General features: G+C 40.5%; 1 protein-coding gene across 2 annotated transcripts in view; it reads right to left on the reverse strand.

The window, feature by feature from the left end:
* LOC126355049 (platelet binding protein GspB) overlaps positions 1–13,629 on the reverse strand; it is a 309,208-nt gene extending 295,579 nt beyond the window's left edge. Inside the window, exon 1 of one of the 2 annotated variants that reach the window (XM_050005202.1) lies at positions 13,613–13,629. The gene's annotated coding sequence lies outside the window, so the exon portion shown is untranslated. Of the gene's footprint in view, positions 1–13,147; positions 13,546–13,612 lie in introns of those variants that run through there. The other variant, XM_050005201.1, reaches the window with a different exon arrangement.
* Positions 13,630–20,401: the final 6,772 nt, after the last annotated feature.

The raw sequence follows: 20,401 nt of genomic DNA on the forward strand, positions 1-20,401 counted from the left end.
AGGATTATTAAACTAAATCATTAAAATTGGAAAATCTAAATGCTATTTTTAATTAATGAAAAGATCTGTGTTTTATGGAAAAGAAAATTGCTGTCCATGGATGAATCTATTGTTAACCCCACCACCTGATGAGCTAGCAACAACATGGACCTCTCCAAGAAACAATCAAAAAACATACCAGAACATGAAAGAGAGCGATTGGCTGGAATAATGAAAAAGTACATAACTACTATTGAATCTAAAAAGTGTGATATCAACGTGCTAAAAAGGAAAAAGGATGCTTGGGAAAAAATACACGTTGAATACAACGCAGAAGCTCTAACTCAAAGATCACAAGAGCGGCTTAAAGTAACTTGGAAGGCCATGAAAGCGAAAGCGAAGAAAATGAAAGCTAAATGTAATCGAAAACAATTTCAAACTGGCAGTGGAGTAGGTAAGATGAAGATCGACAATATAAGCCAAATGGTTGTTGATATGATCCCACAAGTTTTAGAGGGGATATAGCTGGAGTTAATGACAATGACATATCTGAAGATAATACACTCCTGGAAATTGAATAAGAACACTCCCAGGAAGGGGAAACTTTATTGACACATTCCTGGGGTCAGATACATCACATGATCACACTGACAGAACCACAGGCACATGGACACAGGCAACAGAGCATGCACAATGTCGGCACTAGTACAGTGTATATCCACCTTTCGCAGCAATGCAGGCTGCTATTCTCCCATGGAGACGATCGTAGAGATGCTGGATGTAGTCCTGTGGAACGGCTTGCCATGCCATTTCCACCTGGCGCCTCAGTTGGACCAGCGTTCGTGCTGGACGTGCAGACCGCGTGAGACGACGCTTCATCCAGTCGCAAACATGCTCAATGGGGGACAGATCTGGGGATCTTGCTGGCCAGGGTAGTTGACTTACACCTTCTAGAGCACGTTGGGTAGCACGGGATACATGCGGACGTGCATTGTCCTGTTGGAACAGCAAGTCCCCTTGCCGGTCAAGGAATGGTAGAACGATGGGTTCGATGACGGTTTGGATGTACCGTGCACTATTCAGTGTCCCCTCGACGATCACCAGAGGTGTACGGCCAGTGTAGGAGATCGCTCCCCACACCATGATGCCGGGTGTTGGCCCTGTGTGCCTCGGTCGTATGCAGTCCTGACTGTGGCGCTCACCTGCACGGCGCCAAACACGCATACGATCATCATTGGCACCAAGGCAGAAGCGACTCTCATCGCTGAAGACAACACGTCTCCATTCGTCCCTCCATTCACGCCTGTCGCGACACCACTGGAGGCGGGCTGCACAATGTTGGGGCGTGAGCGGAAGACGGCCAAACGGTGTGCGGGACCGTAGCCCAGCTTCATGGAGACGGTTGCAAATGGTCCTCGCTGATACCCCAGGAGCAACAGTGTCCCTAATTTGCTGGGAAGTGGCGGTGCGGTCCCCTACGGCACTGCGTAGGATCCTACGGTCTTGGCGTGCATCCGTGCGCCGCTGCGGTCCGGTCCCAGGTCGACGGGCACGTGCACCTTCGGCCGACCACTGGCGACAACATCGATGTACTGTGGAGACCTCACGCCCCACGTGTTGAACAATTCGGCGGTACGTCCACCCGGCCTCCCGCATGCCCACTATACGCCCTCGCTCAAAGTCCGTCAACTGCACATATGGTTCACGTCCACGCTGTCGCGGCATGCTACCAGTGTTAAAGACTGCGATGGAGCTCCGTATGCCACGGCAAACTGGCTGACACTGACGGCGTCGGTGCACAAATGCTGTGCAGCTAGCGCCAGTCGACGGCCAACACCGCGGTTCCTGGTGTGTCCGCTGTGCCGTGCGTGTGATCATTGCTTGTACAGCCCTCTCGCAGTGTCCGGAGCAAGTATGGTGGGTCTGACACACCGGTGTCAATGTGTTCTTTTTTCCATTTCCAGGAGTGTAGAATACTTTCAAGCAACTTTGATGATAACTGCTCTCAAGCTAGCAATGGAATTGCTGAAGGTGAACTTTATCCCACAGTCATGAACCTTGGCCTACATTCTCTGGCAGGAGCTTATCAGAAAATGCAGCCAGCAAAAGAGGGAGAGAACATGGGATTGTAATGAAGAACCGAGAGTTGTTGAAAAAGTGGACGAGCTTAATTCATTAAAAATCCATTTAATACAAGAGGAATACAATGTAAAAAAGTTATTAATAGAAAGACACAGAGAAATCTTTGAAGAAAAGCATAACCTCAAAATGGAAATTATGAATAAGTTCAAGAAAGTAATGAAGCAAACTTCAGGTTCCAGTTCTTCAGCCAATGTGCTCGAGAAATTTGGATTTTTGTAAATGAATAAGAAAATATTCATATGCATAAAACATCTTTTATTTCCTTGATATTTTTTTCAAATGGTTAATATGTTCTGGTTTCTTGTGTGGCACAATATTTGTGTTTATCATTTCAGCATCAGAACTAATTTTTGTTAATACCACATTCTAATCTAATATTTGCCTGAATTTGCAATATTATAAAATAAGCCTTTTTTTTAGAATTAATCAAAACATTGCATGACTTTGTACACTCAATTAAGAAATAAAATGAGAATGTTAATCCCCAGCAGAAAAATTTACGAAAGAAAGGAAAAAGAACAAATATAAAATTATGCATAAATAAAACAAGTCACTTTTCACTGCAGTAGTGACAATCCAGTGGCTTATTTATTCATTTAAGAAGTAATAGTCTTTACACTAACTTCTAATTTTATCAGCAAACTAGGTACAATTTTATTTAAAGTAATGAAGTATAATAGACCTTCTGATGGCTTGGCCTGCAGCATCTGCTTCTGGCTGAAATGCATATTGCTCAATGTCATTCACCTCCACAGCATCCGAGTGAAACACACTTCTAACTTCTACTCCAAAGTTGTGTCGAACTGCATCAGCCACAATAACATTCCTGCACTTGTTTGGTTTAAATTGCATTGTTGTAGTGAGAATTTGGAAACATTTCTTTCAAACACCGAACGCTCTCTCTATTTCACATCCAATAGCAATATGGGCTCTACTGTAGCGCCGTTCACCTCGTATGTGGGCTCAGAACATAGACGTTATAAGATGTTTGGAGAGATCATATCCACTATCTCCAACAATCAACCCTTCATACTGTCCATTTTCAAATTCTGCAGCGACTTTACTATTGTCCCAAATATGTGCATCGTGCGTGGAACCCAACCAACAGTTTACCACATTCAAATTCTTCATATTGGCATCACAGATGATTTGTGTATTGATAGAAAAGAAATTCTTGCAATTTCTGTATAGTTCTGCTTGTGCTCCAGAATGACAAAGTATGGATATATGTACACAATCTATGGTCCCTATGACATTTGGGAATCCACCAGTTCGATAGAATTCCCTTTTGTTCTTTGATATGTTTTCTTGGCTCTGTGGCATGGACACATACAGTGGCTTTAAGGCAATTAAACTGTTTATCACACTGTTCAAATCTATCCCAGCAGCAGTACAGTGTATATTAATGAGATCTTCTGCTACACTTTTATAAGTACCTGTGCAAAAGATTCGCAGTTGACAAAAAAGTTGCAGCCTACGAGACAAAGCATGGTCCCTGTCAGAATTATGCTGCAGTAATGCCTCCAGCAACTCAAAAGACTCCAAACTGTTCTTTGAAATCACTTTCGCTATACATCACAAATGGGTCTCTTTCTCTCCATTACAATTCTCATTCTTGTGATATTCACCTCTTCCTCCATCTCCATATATTCCTTTATAGTACAGATAATCCATACAATTCACTTTTACTACCTAGGAGTAAATTTTGGCCTTATTTCCTCATTAAGTTACTAACATAGTGGTGTACTCTTCAATGGTGCTCTCTGCCTGTAATGGATTAAATAAATTTACTTTGGAAGTAAATGAAAATTTTACTCCTGGAGTAATTTAGTATCGACTGGAAGCCGCCAATTTCCTTCTCTCTTAGGAACTTACTACTTTAGTTTCAGTCACTCACAGTTGGTGCTCGCCACCCTTAGTTTTCAAACGGCAGGTTGCTCAATAGCGCCCTTGCTCCTGGAGAGGTAGGACAGCTCCTGTGAATCTATACACTGCATGAGCGTAGAACTTATGACGGAAAAATCTTTGTGTGTAGCTCAACAAGACACCGCTAGGAACCTTTGGAATGCTTAAGAAATACTTCAGGGATGATCACCTTTCTAGATCATAGTCAAAGAGGTGGCTCACGATGCTTAGAGAATGTCAGGAGGAGGTCACACTCTCAGACTAATGTGTGACTCATGCACGTCAGTAACTGAATTCAGACAATCGAACGACTGTTCGCTTGACATCGGAAATATTGGACTTGCTCTATGTTTCAAGGCAATGCTCCAGAGACTAAACCACCGGGTCACCCATGTCCAAAAGGAATTCCCCACATCATGGAGACAGCACACTGCCTTTTTAGCCACAAATTACCTGACTTATATTGGTGTGACATAAGTGCGAGAGCCGCCCTGCAGTTCCAACCTGGCCCCAGCTGTATTTTTTTGATTTGTCGGTTCGGAAGGAATCTCTAAGGAAAACCTCTCATGTCGATGGCCACTGTAAAAGCTACTTTGATGGCTTCCCTGAAGAGCATCCCAATTGAGAAGTTCCAGAATGCCTACTATGCATGAAAATATGCTGGCAAAAATATGCTGATGCAGAAGGATCATACGTCGAAGAATTTTAAGTTGTTGAACCTATCTGAACAATAAATTATGAAAAAAGTGAGACTCATTACTTTCCGGACAAATCCCGGAAATGTACCAAAGACAAAAAAAAAAAAAAAAAAAGAAGTGTGTATTAATGACAATATTGGCTTGCACTTTTAGCTGGCACATGACCACTGCAAGCAAGAATTAGTTGTGTTGATCCGAGCACTGAATTTCTGAAGCACTCAAGAGCTGCTTTGAGCCTGTGGCAAGACTGTTCTGGCAAAGTTTAGTGCTGTCCACAAGTTTCACTCAAGCCCTTAAGCCTGGTAAAAGAAGAAGAAGAAGATTGCTCTGTGAACAATGGAGAGATGGATGTTGTTAACCGGTGCAGACAGGAAATCAAACATAAGAATCAGATAATGTACTGATGGACTGGAATGGAGTGGAAGGCATAATTAAGATGCAATGAAAATGAAATGGAAGGGGAAGGAGGTACATTCAGTTGAATAGATGGCAGACAGATCCAAAAATGCAAGAAAAGACAGGTGAATAATTCAGTGCAAGGTGGGTAGGTGACTTTACAAAACATGACAAGCCAACATTGAAGTGTAAAAGTGATGACCGTAATACAGAGAGAAGTCTGAAGCAGGCTTTTATTTGGGTCCATTGGCCAATGCAAGCGATCAGCATAATCTTTGAAGTGTGAAGTTATATTTCGCTGGGATGACATCTCCAATGTTATTAACTATGTGTTTCCATTGTAGATGTTAACTGTGTGTTTTGTTTTACAATATATCATCTAGCTTTTTTGGTCATTGGCTCAATCCATAGTGTCTACCAGATGCAGATTGGTCTCCTGGAGATAGCAAGAATATGAAAGACTGTAAAACTATAATTCTGCTTTGACCAAAGACAAGACTGTTGAAAATGTTTAATGCTGGCTGTGATGCAAACTTATCTGTATTGTAGCCAAGGCTTAAGTTAAGGTGTTCAGTGACAGTCTGACAGTAAGTTTTTTAAAGTCAACAAATGTTTCATGATAATCTTTCTATATACCATATGTAGCTCCCGTAGGTATATAACATCACACGCATATTTGAATGCAACACTGTGTCAAAATGTTAAAGTAATTGATGAACTTTCAGAGGTCTGTGATGTTATACCAACATACATTCACATCTATACAAATAAAAATGTAGATTGCTACTCACCATGTAGCAAAGATGTTGATTCACGCACAATAAAAATACTACTAAACTACTTTTATACTTTCAGCTAGATGGCCTTCTGAAATAGATGACACACACACACACACACATACACACACACACACACACACACAGTCTGGCAGACCGTCAGGCTGCGAGGAACCGCACATGCTGGGAAAAGCCATCTGGGTGATTGGGATCAGGAGCAGGCCGGGTTGTGGAAGGGGAGGGAAACAGGGTGTGAATGGGGGATGATAAAGTGTTTTTGGGAGCATACGGGGATGAGGTGGAGAGAGGGTAGGAATGCTAGATGGAGTCAGGAGGTTAGAGAAGAGCAGGGTTGTCTGAAATGGAGAGACATAAAAAAAACTGTTGGTACACTTGTTGAAAAGAAAGCTGTGTAGTGCTGGATTGAGAACAAGGAAGGCAATAGTTGTGTAAAGGACGATGACTAACAAAAGTTGAGGCCAAGAGGGTTACAGGAACATAGGATATGTTGCATGGAGAGTTCCCACCTCTGCAAATCAGAAAAAAACTGGTGTTGGTAGGAAGGAGCCATAAGGCACAGGCTGTGAAGTAGTCATCAAAACGAAGAATGTCATTTCGGGTCATGTGCTCAGTAACTGGGTGGTCCAGCTGTTCCTTGGCCACATTTTGTCTGTAGCCATTCACATGGACCGACAGCTTGTTGACCACCAGGCTCACATAGAATGGAGCACAATGGTAGCAGCTTAGCTTGTAGATCACATGACTGCTTTCACAGATAGCCTTGCCTCTGGTGGGACACGTGATGTTTGAGACTGGACTGGAGTGGGTGGTGGTGGGAGGATGTATGAAGCAGATCTTGCATCTAGGTCGATTATAGGGATATGAGCCATGAGGCAAGGGATTGTGAGCTGGGTCTGCATATTGATGGACGAGGATTTGTGTAGGTTTGGTGGGTGTCGGAATACCATTGTGGGAGGGATGGGGAGGATAATGGGCAGGACATTCCTCATTTCAGGGATTCATCAGAAGTAGCTGAAACCCTGGAGGAGAATGTAATTCGGTTGCTCCAGTCCTAGGTGGTACTGAGTCATAAGGAGGGCACTCCTCTGTGGGTGGGTGGAGGGACTGGGTGGTGGTGGGGGGTGACTGGTGAGATAAGACACAGGAGAGCTGTTCCTGCACAAGGTTGGGAGAGTAATTACGGTCTGTGAATGCCTCCGTAACCCGCTTGGTATATTTCAAGGAGGACTACTTGTCACTACAGATGTGACAGCCATGGGTGGCTGGACTGCATGGAAGGCACTTCTTTGTATGGAATTGGTGGCAGCTGTTTAAGTGTAGGTACTGCTGATGGTTGGTAGGTTTGACATGGGCATAGGTACTGATGAAGACATCTTTGAGGTGGAAGTCAACATCAAGGAAGGAGACTTGTCAGGTTGAGGAGGACCTGTTGACTCGAATGGGGGGAGACGGATTAATCTGAAGCAAGGAAGGGGTTTTGGAATCTTGGTTGTTATGAGGATTTCACAGCTCCCACTGACAACAGGATTGCAGGAGCTCAAACATTCAGAAACGTGCTGGGAATATAACTCACTCATCCCAAAAAGTATAAGCCATTCATGTGTAAAACTGTACATCTTACCACAAAAAACATTTAAATGAGCACCTAATTTACAGGTTAAGAGAGGAACTTTCGTAACATGAGTAAACAAAATATCAACATAAGGGGATAGATAACAAATATATTTCAATGTCATGACACACTGCTATAATTCCTCCTGCTTTAAATAATTACATTACCTAAACAACAAACTTTTTCTACTGACTATAGTATCGCAAAGCTATTCAGCCTTCAAAGTGTGGATGTGAGAGTTAAATGAAGCAGTCAAAATAAAAGTGAAGCAGATCAGTGTTCAATCTGACTGAAGCCACTTTTTCACATTCAATGTAACTTAGGCATTCAGATATTGTTATGTATAATCTGTATTTTGCCAGCGCATGGTGATAGTCTTGAACATCAGCGCAGCACGGAGTGAAGTCAGATAAAGATATAACAATCACGTAACTTTCCTTGTGGTTTTTCACACTGTAGTCCTACAAAATCAATTATCCGACAAGACGATACGTTGAGCTGCGGAAGCGAGCAAACATCTCACGCTCACATTACCAATAACTCCAGCTACTCTAGCCAGAATGCAATGGTGTAACAATGAAAGTAAGCAGCAATCTAAAGTGAAGTGGGGCATTGGGCGGAAGGAGAGGAGTTAGTGCTGCCTAGCAAAGTGTGCAGGGACTGGATATTGGCCATGCAAGGCTCCCAGTTGCAGTGTCAGGTCACTGTGGGGGAGATAAGATTGATGGTACTAGAGAAGAGCAGAGAAGGGAAAAGACTGGTGGGTGTGTTGGCAGACATTGGAGCACAATGGGAGTGAGAGGACATGAATTGGGAGAAGGTTATAGGACAGAGGGGGTGGAAAGTGGCACATGGAGGGTGTGGGGACATTTTTTAAAGGTGCCAGGAAAAATCAGACTCGATTGACCCCTATTGAGATGGGCCTCTTGAAGATGAGCCAAAACTGGCTAATAAATTTTTTGAGTAGACTTTGAACTTAGATAACTCATTATTTGAGCACTGAAGGTGCCACTTGCAGAGCTTTTTGATACGCCGATAAGCTGGAGACGACTGAAAAATCAGCTTCACAAAGTTATTCTTTCAGTAGATACTGGCTGATAAAGCATAGCTGACCTGAGTCGAAACAAGGCCCCCGGAGTAGACAACATTCCATTGGAACTACTGACGGCCTTGGGAGAGATATTCCTGACAAAACTATACCATTTGGTGAGCAAGATGTATGAAACAGGCAAAATACCCTCAGACTTCAAGAAGAATACAATAATTCCAATACCAAAGAAAGCAGGTGTTGACAGAAGTGAAAATTACCGAACAATACTAACACGAATTCTTTACAGGCGTATGGAAAAACTAGTAGAAGCTGACCTCGGGGAAGATCAGTTTGGATTCCATAGAAATGTTGGAACACGTGAAGCAATACTGACCTATCTTAAATGATAGATTAAGGAAAGGCAAATGTACGTTTCTAGCACTTGTAGACTTAGAGAAAGGTTTGACAATGTTGACTGGAATACTCTCTTTCAAATACTGTAGGTGGCAGGGGTAAAATACAGGAAGCGAAAGGCTATTTGCAATTTGTACAGAAACCAGATGGCAGTTATAAGAGTCGAGGAGCATGAAAGGGAAGCAGTGGTTGGGAAGGGAGTGAGACAGGGTTGTAGCCTCTCCCTGATGTTATTCAATCTGTATATTGAGCAAGCAGTAAAAGAAACAAAAGAAAAATTCGGAGTAGGTATTAAAGTCCATGGTGAAGAAATAAAAAATTTGAGGTTCACCAATGACATCGTAATTCTGTCAGAGACAGCAAAGGACTTGGAGAAGCAGTTGAATGGAATGGACAGTGCCTTGAAAGGAGGATATAAGATGAACATCAACAAAAGCAAAACGAGGATAATGGAATGTAGTCGAATTAAGTCGGGTGATGCTGAGGGAATTAGATTAGGAAATGAGGCACTTAAAATAGTAAAGAAGTTTTGCTATTTGGGGAGCAAAATAACTGATGATGGTCAAAGTAGAGAGGATATAAAATGTAGACTGGCAATGGCAAGGAAAGCGTTTCTGAAGAAGATGAATTTGTTAACATCGAGTATAGATTTAAGTGTCAGGAAGTCATTTCTGAAAGTATTTGTATGGAGTGTAGCAATGTATGGAAGTGAAACATGGGCGATAAATAGTTTGGACAAGAAGAGAATAGAAGCTTTCGAAATATGGTGCTACAGAAGAATGCTGAAGATTACATGGGTAGATCACATAACTAATGAGGTAATATTGAGTAGGATGGGGGAGAAGAGAAGTTTGTGGCAGAACTTGACCAGAAGAAGGGATCGTTTGGTAGGACATGTTCTGAGGCATCAAGGGATCACTAATTTAATATTGGAAGGCAGCGTGGAGGGTAATAATCGTAGAGGGAGACCAAGAAATGAATACACTAAGCAGATTCAGATGGATGTAGGTTGCAGTAAGTACTGGGAGATGAAGAAGCTTGCACAGGATAGAGTAGCATGGAGAGCTGCATCAAACCAGTCTCAGGACTGAAGACCACAACAACAACAAAGCATAGCTGCCATGGGGTACCTCAGACTAGACACCACACGTAACTTCACTAACATGAATATGATCACCACTACCCAAGCAGCACTAATGCCCATCATAAAATCTTTAAAATCATAACATTCTAATGGTTATGATAAAATATGGCGTCCCACAAGGTGTGTGTGTGTGTGTGTGTGTGTGTGTGTGTGTGTGTGTGTGTGTGAGAGAGAGAGAGAGAGTAAAAAAATTACATATTGGCTCATGAAATTTTCATGAACAATAATAAATGACTCCCAGCCAATTCTTTGTGGTGGCAAAAATATACAATACACTATATTCAATTCAGAATTTCTAAGAGGTTTCCCATCATTATATGGCTAGAATACAAATTCAACTGGGAGGAGCACACCACAGAACTGCTGAGGCACCAGACAACTCTATTTGCAATGCTAATACTACCAGGCACATAAGTTATAAAAAAGAAAAAGCTGACATAATATGCATACTTTCAAAATGGTTCAAATGGCTCTGAGCACTATGTGACTTAAACTCTGTGGTCATAAGTCCCCTAGAACTTAGAACTACTTAAACCTAACTAACCGAAGGACATCACACACATCCATGCCCGAGGCAGGATTCGAACCTGCGACCGTAACAGTCTCGCTGTTCCGGACTGAGCGCCTAGAACCGCTAGACCACAGCGGCCGGCTGCGTACTTTCATTCCATAATACATGGGCTTATTTTTGAAGTAGCTCATTAAGCGAAGCTAAAGTTTTCGGGATACAGTAATGTGTAATAATAATTAATTGTGGTGCAGGTCAAGAACATCTTGCGTGGACCTATTTATAGAACTAGGAATATTAACTACAGCTTCCCAATTTACTTATTCCTCAATGACACTTGTCATTAACAATATATATCTTTTTCAAGCAGTTAAGTTCATGGATTCAACACAAGAACTAAGAACAATCTTCACGAAGATTAAAGTCATGTTGGTCCACAAAGGTCTCAATTACTCAAGAACTCATGTTTTCAATAACCTGCCAGCAGCCGCAAGAAGTTTCTGACTTCATTGGACAAGTTCAGTGCAGTATGAGTGTTGGAAAACGATTCTTCTATTCAGTGTACATCAAAAATGAAAATAAGTTTAAAAAATTTTTGTTTCATTCCACACCCATGGATAATTATCAGTTGGTTGGTTTGTGGAGTTGGAGGGACCAGACTACAAAGGCCATCAGTCCCTTGGATAATTATTCCGCTTGGGATATATGGAAGGTACATTAGCATACTCATGTTTGATCTCACTGTAAATATTTTTGTGCATTCTCATTCTTCTGGCATGTTCTACATTCTGGAGGATCCCCTCAGTATGGATCAATTGGAACAAAAAGCACATCTAAGCTAAACTAGTCCAAATGTGTTACAATAAGATTTATGAGCCGCTCTGATGGCATATTATGATAAATTTAACATAATTTGAGCTTTTGTTCTCCAAATAAACTACTGTACACAAAATGTTGAGCAGGATAACTAAGTTTCAGCATGACAGGTCCCTTAAATCATGAGCAGTGACAAAACAAAGTTGATGATTTATTCATTTAAGTTGCAATGTAAAAAAAAAAAAAAAAAAAAAAAAAAAAAACATGAAAACAATGCTTCTAGCCCAACCACAATACTTATGGAGCTGTTATTTGGGAAGGGTTCCTGCAAGTCCTATATGTGTATCCTGTAAAAAAAATTAATCACAATTTAAGATAGGTGAGTAGGAAGCTTATCTACATTTAGGCCACTTAAAATGGAATGACTCTCCTGTAAAAAAGTTGATGAAAACTGGATAGTGATGGGTTGAGGCCTTTAAATTTAGGCCCCTTAACATGGAATGACCCATTTGCTGGTGCAAGTCACTGTCAAATAGTGCTAGCAAACAAGAGCTACTCTTAGCATGTGAATTGCCCATAGGCCTACCACTTTTTATTTTTAAATTTTTCGTTTCTACATGCCCCTTGCCCCATGTGGGCAGAGGATTGGGGTGGGGGCAGGGGACTGGCAATGTTACAATTGACTCACTCTTCAGACAGTAGACATTATCCTCTAACTTAGACGCTAAACACAAAACAAGGAAACATTTCATCATGAATCTACAATTATTTTAAAATGTGATCTTAATGGGAGAATGTAAGAAATAATGTCTTCATTAATAGTTTTAAAACAGTCATACAAAATGTGAACAGACAGTACATTTAAAAACACTTTAAGAACACAACATCTGAAAAACACCGAACACAACAAAAGAGACACTAACTATTAAAAATGGGGCACTGTACACTTTTGCGAAAACTCGAAAAGAACCTGCCTGGGAGGGATAAGATGAAGTGGACTCACGAGTTGGTAGGGTGTCAGGGCAGAGTACCTGATCCTGGACAGTGAGACAGTGTAAATTTCTTTGGGGGAAGGACATGGAGGGTGCGCAGGTGGTGAGCTGGTGGCATCTGTAGGTAGAGGCAAGGCAACACACTAAGACAGGACAGGGGACATACCACTGTTTTTGGAATTCTGAGCGAATTAATTTACGTATTATGTGCGGTTCTGAGCGTCTGGCATCATGCACTTCCTATTTAACTCAAAATAAGTTTAATACATCTGTGACTTAAGCCCACAGAACCCTCAAAGAGACCAAACTGAACTTCCCAACACACAAAAATAAAACGCAGTTTCATTTGCAGCAATATAATAGACAGTACTATATATAAATATATATACATACTACTGTTTCATGGTAATCTGATGCTATTTTAAAAAGCTAAATCTCAAACATGTACACATAACACAGAGAAACGTTGAAATACGATAATATACGATGTTCCACTCATAAATATGGATACTTTCCGAAATGATATTCAAATATAGAACCAAATGGTTTAACCAAAGGGGCAATGATGCTGTCCCACATAATAATCAAAAGGCCATGAGCATACAACATTGACGAATGTTTTGGTTTTATACTCTCGCAAAAGATAATCATACAACACAGCACCTATAAAATTCATTTCTAGTTAACAAGAAAACATTGATAATTTGTACTTACAGACGCAGTTAGCCAGTGTCAATTAATATAATAGGTATGACTGACTAGCAGAAAACAACGTTTCAAAAAACGGTATTTTCGTAAATTTACACCAAATTAAGTGATGTCATTTGTTACATATTTACATGCCACTTCACAATACAATAACACAAATGCACTTTGTCCACATGTGTGCAATGTCTGTAGAATCAGTCATAAGATTCGCCATAACCTAACAACCACAATATAAATCCATGGCGCCTATTTCGTACTAACCACAAAACTTCTAAACACCAAAGATGGCATGTCGAATAAAACCATTAACACATTGTATAGTATCGATCTTTACTTGTGTCGAAAACTGTCCGAATTGTACTCGTAGCACAGTATCTTCAGTATCGAAAGTTCATGTAAATATTATCCCAACAATAATAACAACAATACTAAAATTCAAAGACAAACAAATCGATATACGGAAAAACAAACCTTCACGTGGATAAGACTAGACTGTCTTAAGGAGGTAGTTTGAGTTTCAGTTTGGTGTGTAACATGACAGCATGTGATCGTATTTTGTACGTGTGATAAGAATATGAAGGAAGTCGTTACCGTATACCAAAGTACTTCTGATCTGCTAATACCAAGTAACTACAATTGTCACCCCGAGGTATTAGATACTTCACAACTCTGTTGGAACACGTGAGGCCTACCACTTATCTTAGAAAATAGATTACGAAAAGTCAAACCTACGTATCTAGCATATGTAGACTTAGAGGAAAGCTTTTGACAAATTGGAATACTCTCTTTCAAATTCTAAAGGTGGCAGGGGTAAAATACAGGGAACGAAAGGCTGTTTACAATTTGTACACAAACCAGATGGCAGTCATAAGAGTCGAGGGGGGATGAAAGGGAAGCAGTGATTGGGAAGGGAGTGAGACAGGGTTGTAGCCTATCCCCGATATTATTCAATCTGTATATTGAGCAAGCAGTAAAGGAAACAAGAAAAATCGGAGTAGGTATTAAAATCCATGGAGAAGAAATAAAAACTTTGAGGTTCGCTGATGACATTGTAATTCTGTCAGAGACAGCAAAGGACCTGGAAGAGCAGCTGAACGGAATGGACGGTGTCTTCAAAGGAGGATATAAGATGAACACCAACAAAAGCAAAACCAGGATAATGGTATGTAGTCGAATTAAATCGGGTGATGCTGCGGTAATTAGATTAGGAAATGAGACGCTTAAAGTAGTAAATGAGTTTTGCTATTTGGGTAGCAAAATAACTGATGATGGTCGAAGTAGAGAGGATATAAAATGCAGACTGGCAATGGCAAGGAAAGCATTCCTGAAGAAGAGAAATTTGTTAACATTGAACATAGACTTAAGTATCAGTAAGTCGTTTCTGAAAGTATTTGTATGGAGTGTAGCCATGTATGGAAGTGAAACGTGAACGATAAATAGTTTAGACAAGAAGAGGATAGAAGCTTTCGTATTGTGGTGCTGCTGAATATTAGATGGATAGATCACATAACTAACGAGGTGGCATTGAATACAATAGGAGAGAAGAGAAATTTGTGGCACAACTTGACTAGAAGAAGGGTAGGCTGGTAGGGCATATTCTGAGGCATCAAGGGATCATCAATTTAGTACTGGAGGGCTGTGTGGAGGGTAAAAATCGTAGAGGGAGACCAAGAGATGAATACACTAAGCAGATTCAGAAGGATGTAGGTTGCAGTAGGTACTGGAAGATGAAGAAGCTTGCACAGGATAGAGCGGCGTGGAGAACTGCATCAAGCCAGTCTCAGGACTGACGACCACAACGACAATAACAACAGCGTTGTCAAGGCAATCTTCGTGATCACTTGTAGCTGTTTCCTGCTCAAGGCCAATAAAAGAGTTTATGTCGGCGGTTGGTATATTGCTGTGTCCTTTGATGCTCGTGCCAATCACAATCACGAAGGCTATGCCCCAGCGTTAATCAGATTTCTTCCACATATAATAACTACTCTGTTCTCTGGCAAACCGTAAATGTTATTTCACTTCAGTTCGAAATCTGACTAGTATGTCAAGCCGATACTGGAAAACTTATAAAACTTCATACAGGTTTTTAAAAAATGTAGCCGGCCCCGGTGGTCTCGCGGTTCTAGGAGCGCAGTCCGAAACCGTGAGACTGCTGCGGTCGCAGGTTCGAATCCTGCCTCGGGCATGGATGTGTGTGATGTCCTTAGGTTTGTTAGGTTTAATTAGTTCTAAGTTCTAGGGGACTGATGACCACAGCAGTTGAGTCCCATAGTGCTCAGAGCCATTTGAACCATTTTAAAAAATGTAGTAGCATTCAATAGGTTTACTATTATTGCGACATCTACAAGAGAGACTGACTTAACATCTCCATTGCAGTCTTACATTCAGTTACATTGCAGTAGCAGCCAACTTACAGCTCGATGCGGCTACTGCTCTCTTCTTGGATAAATGTAATCTCTGATCTATTTATGGTCTGGGCTTTAACTTTCGTAATGATATATTTTGAATTATTTATTTAAATTTTCAGGCTTAGTATCATCTGATAGTCTTTCATTTAGTCCTTTCTTTATAATAAACGTTATTAGTTACATAGTTAGTCAAACTTGCAATAATGTTAATTTTGTCATCAGTAGCTCCCGTCAATGCCAGGATAACTAATTTTGCTATTTCTTTTGCTATGAAAGGGCTTTCATTAGGGGTTCCATATTTAGAGTGTTACACTGTTATGCAAGTTGAAGTTACCACTCCACATAAATGTGGCCTAATCTGTGAATAGGATGGATGACATAAATTGGAGAATCGTGGTTGCCTGGTGACGAAACCCGTGACAAAACTGCTCCTGGTGTGGAAGTCTCTCACTAGTAAGCCCTGCACAAGCTGTAAGAGACAAGGGTAGTAACAATTGTCATCAAGAATGCTCCACACTGTTGTCTGACTTACCCTGTACTGGCAGGCCAACTGCCTGATATTGACACTTTGGTCGCCTTCCACAGTGTTAGTCACATTTTCCTGGAAGTCTGGTGTCTGAACATTTCTGGTATGTCCTTCATGATTTCCTGCTTCCTGAAATGACCCTGTCTCAGCCAAATGACCGTTGCAAACATTGATTGCTGTGGGTGTTGTTGGCCAGTATAGGTCTCCTGATACAACCTTGGTGCTTGCCAGATGTTTCCATTTGCCTTTCTGTGAGTAAACAACATGTCGACAAGCTCACTAATCGAACACAGAACCACTTTGTACAATGCTGTGTCACATCCACTACAAGGTGAATCAGCAAGAGAAGTGAACTAGATACAACATTACCAATGGCAGGAGAGGATGCTAGGGTATGATGTGTGAGATACAGTACCATTCATATTGAATAGCATCAGAGAGACACTACAATCCTGTCTCACTCCCTTCCCAACCACTGCTTCCCTTTCATGTCCCTCGACTCTTATAACTGCCATGTGCTTTCAGTACAAATTGTAAATAGCCTTTCGCTCCCTGTATTTTACCCCTGCCACCTTCAGAATTTGAAAGAGTATTCCAGTCAACATTGTCAAAAGCTTTCTCTAAGTCTACAAATGCTAGAAATATAGGTTTGTCTTTCCTTAGTCTTTCTTCTAAGATAAGTTGTAGGGTCAGTATTGCCTCACGTGTTCCAACATTTCTAAGGAATCGAAACTGATCTTCCCCGAGGTTGGCTTCTACTAGTTTTTCCATTCGTCTGTAAAGAATTCGCGTTAGTATTTTGCAGCTGTGACTTATTAAACTGATAGTTCGGGAATTTTCACATCTGTCAACACCTGATTTCTTTTGGTTGGAATTATTATATTCTTATTGAAGTCTGAGGGAATTTCGCCTGTCTCATACATCTTGCTCATCAGACGGTAGAGTTTTGTCAGGACTGGCTCTCCCAAGGCTGTCAGTAGTTCTAAAGGAATGTTGCCTGCTCCTGCGGCCTTGTTTCGACTCAGGTCTTTCAGTGCTCTGTCAAACTCTTCATGCAGTATCACATCTCCAATTTCATCTTCATCTACATCCTCTTCCATTTCCATAATATTGTCCTCAAGAACATCGTCCTTGTACAGTCCCTCTATATACTCCTTCCACCTTTCTGCTTTCCCTTCTTTGCTTAGAATTGGGTTTCCATCTGAGCTCTAGATATTCATACAAGTGGTTCTCTTTTCTCCAAAAGTCTCTGTAATTTTCCTGTAGGCAGTATCTATCATACCCCTAGTGAGATAAGCCTCTACATCCTTACATTTGTCCTCTAGCCATTCCTGCTTAGCCATTTTGCACTTCCTGTCAATCTCATTTTTGAGACGTTTGTATTTCTTTTTGCCTGCTTCATTTAATGCATTTTTGTATTTTCTCCTTTCGTCAATTAAATTCATTATCTCTTCTGTTACGCAAGGATTTCTACTAGCCCTCGTCTTCTTACCTACTTCATCCTCTGCTGCCTTCACTATTTCATCCCTCAAAGCTACCCATTCTTCTTCTACTGTGTTTCTTTCCCCCATTCCTGTCAATTGTTCCCTTATGCTCTCCCTGAAACTGTACAACCTCTGGTTTAGTCTGTTTATCCAGGTCCTATCTCCTTAAATTACCATGTTTTTGTAGTTTCTTCAGTTTTAATTTACAGTTCATAACCAACAGATTGTGGTCAGAGTCCTCATCTGCCGCTGGAAATGTCTTACAATTTAAAACGCTATATTAATTAATAAATCAGCATCCTCTCATAACTATGATGTGGCATTGGCTTGAACAATGGACTTAATAATTCAAGATATCCTATTATCTGCGTTTGAACACTCATTTTCAAACCGGGCACAAGAACTACACTTATCAAGTTTGCATAATCTTATCAGCTTGTCACGAACACTCGAAACATATCTGGTGAATTGTTTCAGATCGAGGGAGTTGTTGTTGTACCGAGTGGTGCAGTCGTAGTGGGGTCGAAGTAAAGAAGACAGACAGATTTCAAATACCAGTGCTTCAATTTTAAACAAGGGCTGCTTACACATTCTGACATGCTGCTACATCAATACCCTGATATCAGTCTAAGGGAGATAGTATCTGAAACTAATCAACCATGCGAGGAGTTTGTTTTTAGCAGTTACAGATCGGAGTCGTTGCGATCGATAAACGCTGTTCCACATCAACCAAACTGGGACATGAACAGTATTCCTTGCAATCTAAGAAAAATGTAATACAACATAGTAATATTGAACTCACACAAACCGTATTAAGCAGCAAAGTTGGTGCTTAACAAAAAGTCAATTGTTCGATTATTACACACACACACACACACACACACACACACAGATATATATATATATATATATATATATATATATATATATATATATATATATATATATATATGTGTGTGTGTGTGTGTGTGTGTGTGTGTGTGTGTGTGTGTGTGTGTGTGTGTGTGTGTGTGTGTGTGTGTGTGTTGCTGATCACACAGTTGATCCATTAATTCTTGCTGATTAGCGTATACATATATTTTAAGATGTCTTGCAGTCTGGAAGAAACTACTGCCTCTTCTTATGACAAAATGTGAAAGTCACACATAGAAATAAAAAAATATTATTGTGTCTATTATAACTTGTATGCATGTATATATCATTTTTTATCACACATGGCATTCACTACACTCAATGTTGATGAAGGAATAAAAATTAAACATCCTTTTTATGTGAGATCAGACATATAAGTACTTTCGAGCGAGACTGAAACAAATGTTAAGAAAATTGAATATTCTCTTGACATTGTTCTTTTCTTACACAGATAATTTTAAAAGCCTAACTTTCCATTTCCTACGGCAGTGTACCAATTTCTTATTAGTAATGAGGAAAAGAAAATGTTTCTGTCAACACATACTGTAACTGTGGCTGCATGGTACAGTTTGCATTAGATTGCATCCTCTGTAACAGTGTAGGATTGAACAATGCACATATATATAAACACAGAGTGCTTTTTGCCCACTTTGTACAAACTCTAGGGACTGATCAATGAAAGGATATATATATATATATATATATATATATATATATATATATATATATATATATATATATATATAAAACATGTTTAGTTAGAAAGCTTTCTTACTATTAAAAGTAGTTTATACTGAGTCACTTTGTCAAAAAGTATTTTGCCTAGTTAAAACTAGTTTTAACTGACTTTCGCTTTTGACCAGAAGTAAATTCTAGTTGTCACTAAGGCTAACAGTATCAACTAGTTTCAACTGTGTCACCTTCAGAGTCGTATCTAGATGTATCAGGAGTCCAATATCACTCCACTTGCATATGCCCCACACCATTGCCGAGCCTCCATCAACTTGAACAGACCCTTACTGATGTACACGGCCCATGTATTCATGAGGTTGTCTCCATACCCATACACGTCCACCCTCTTGATACGATTCGAAGCGAGACTCTTCCGACCAGGCAACATATTTACAGTCATTGACAGTCCAAATTTGTGTCATGCAGTCATCAAGGCTTTCAGCTCCAAAAGCCCATATCGATGATGTTTCGTATACTGACACTCGTTGATGATCCGGCATTGAAATCTGCAGCAATTTGCCGCATAGTTGCACTTCTGTCATGTTGAACAATTCTCTTCAGTCGTCGTTGGTCTCGTTTTTGCAAGATCTCTTTCTGGCTACAGCAATGTTAGAGGTTAGATTTTTTACTAGATTCCTGATATTGACGGTACACTCGTGAAATGGTCGAACATGTAAAACCTCACTTAGTCACTACCTGAGAGATGGTGTGTCCCACCACTTGTGCACCGACTAGAACACCATATTCAAACTCACTTAAACCCAGATAACCTGCCATTGTAGTAACCGATCTAACCACTGTCTTATATAGGCCAATCTGGGGGGGAGGGGGAGGGGCTTGAAATCGCAAATAGGAATTCCTATTTTTTATTAGAGATTTGGATTCTCCGTGAAAAAAATACGTAACTTGTGTATGAAACATTTCTTTTGCTTCGTGATAGATGGCACTGTAATTGCCACACCTGAATATGGGGTGACAATTGTTGCCTGACTGTAATATCTCACAAAAATACTCATCCAATTAGGAAAATCAAACTACATTATTGGATATTTGTGAAAATGCTATCCTGTAACACCGTCTACCCTCCTGCAATGCATTCTTAGACCACATTTAGTGCTACCCAGGAGCAATGCTTGAGCTTAGAAAGTCTCCTTGCGTTGTAATTATGTAATAGGCGTATTTAAACTGTTTTAGCATG

The sequence above is a fragment of the Schistocerca gregaria genome, chromosome 3 (assembly GCF_023897955.1).
Source record: "Schistocerca gregaria isolate iqSchGreg1 chromosome 3, iqSchGreg1.2, whole genome shotgun sequence".
NCBI lineage: Eukaryota > Metazoa > Arthropoda > Insecta > Orthoptera > Acrididae > Schistocerca > Schistocerca gregaria.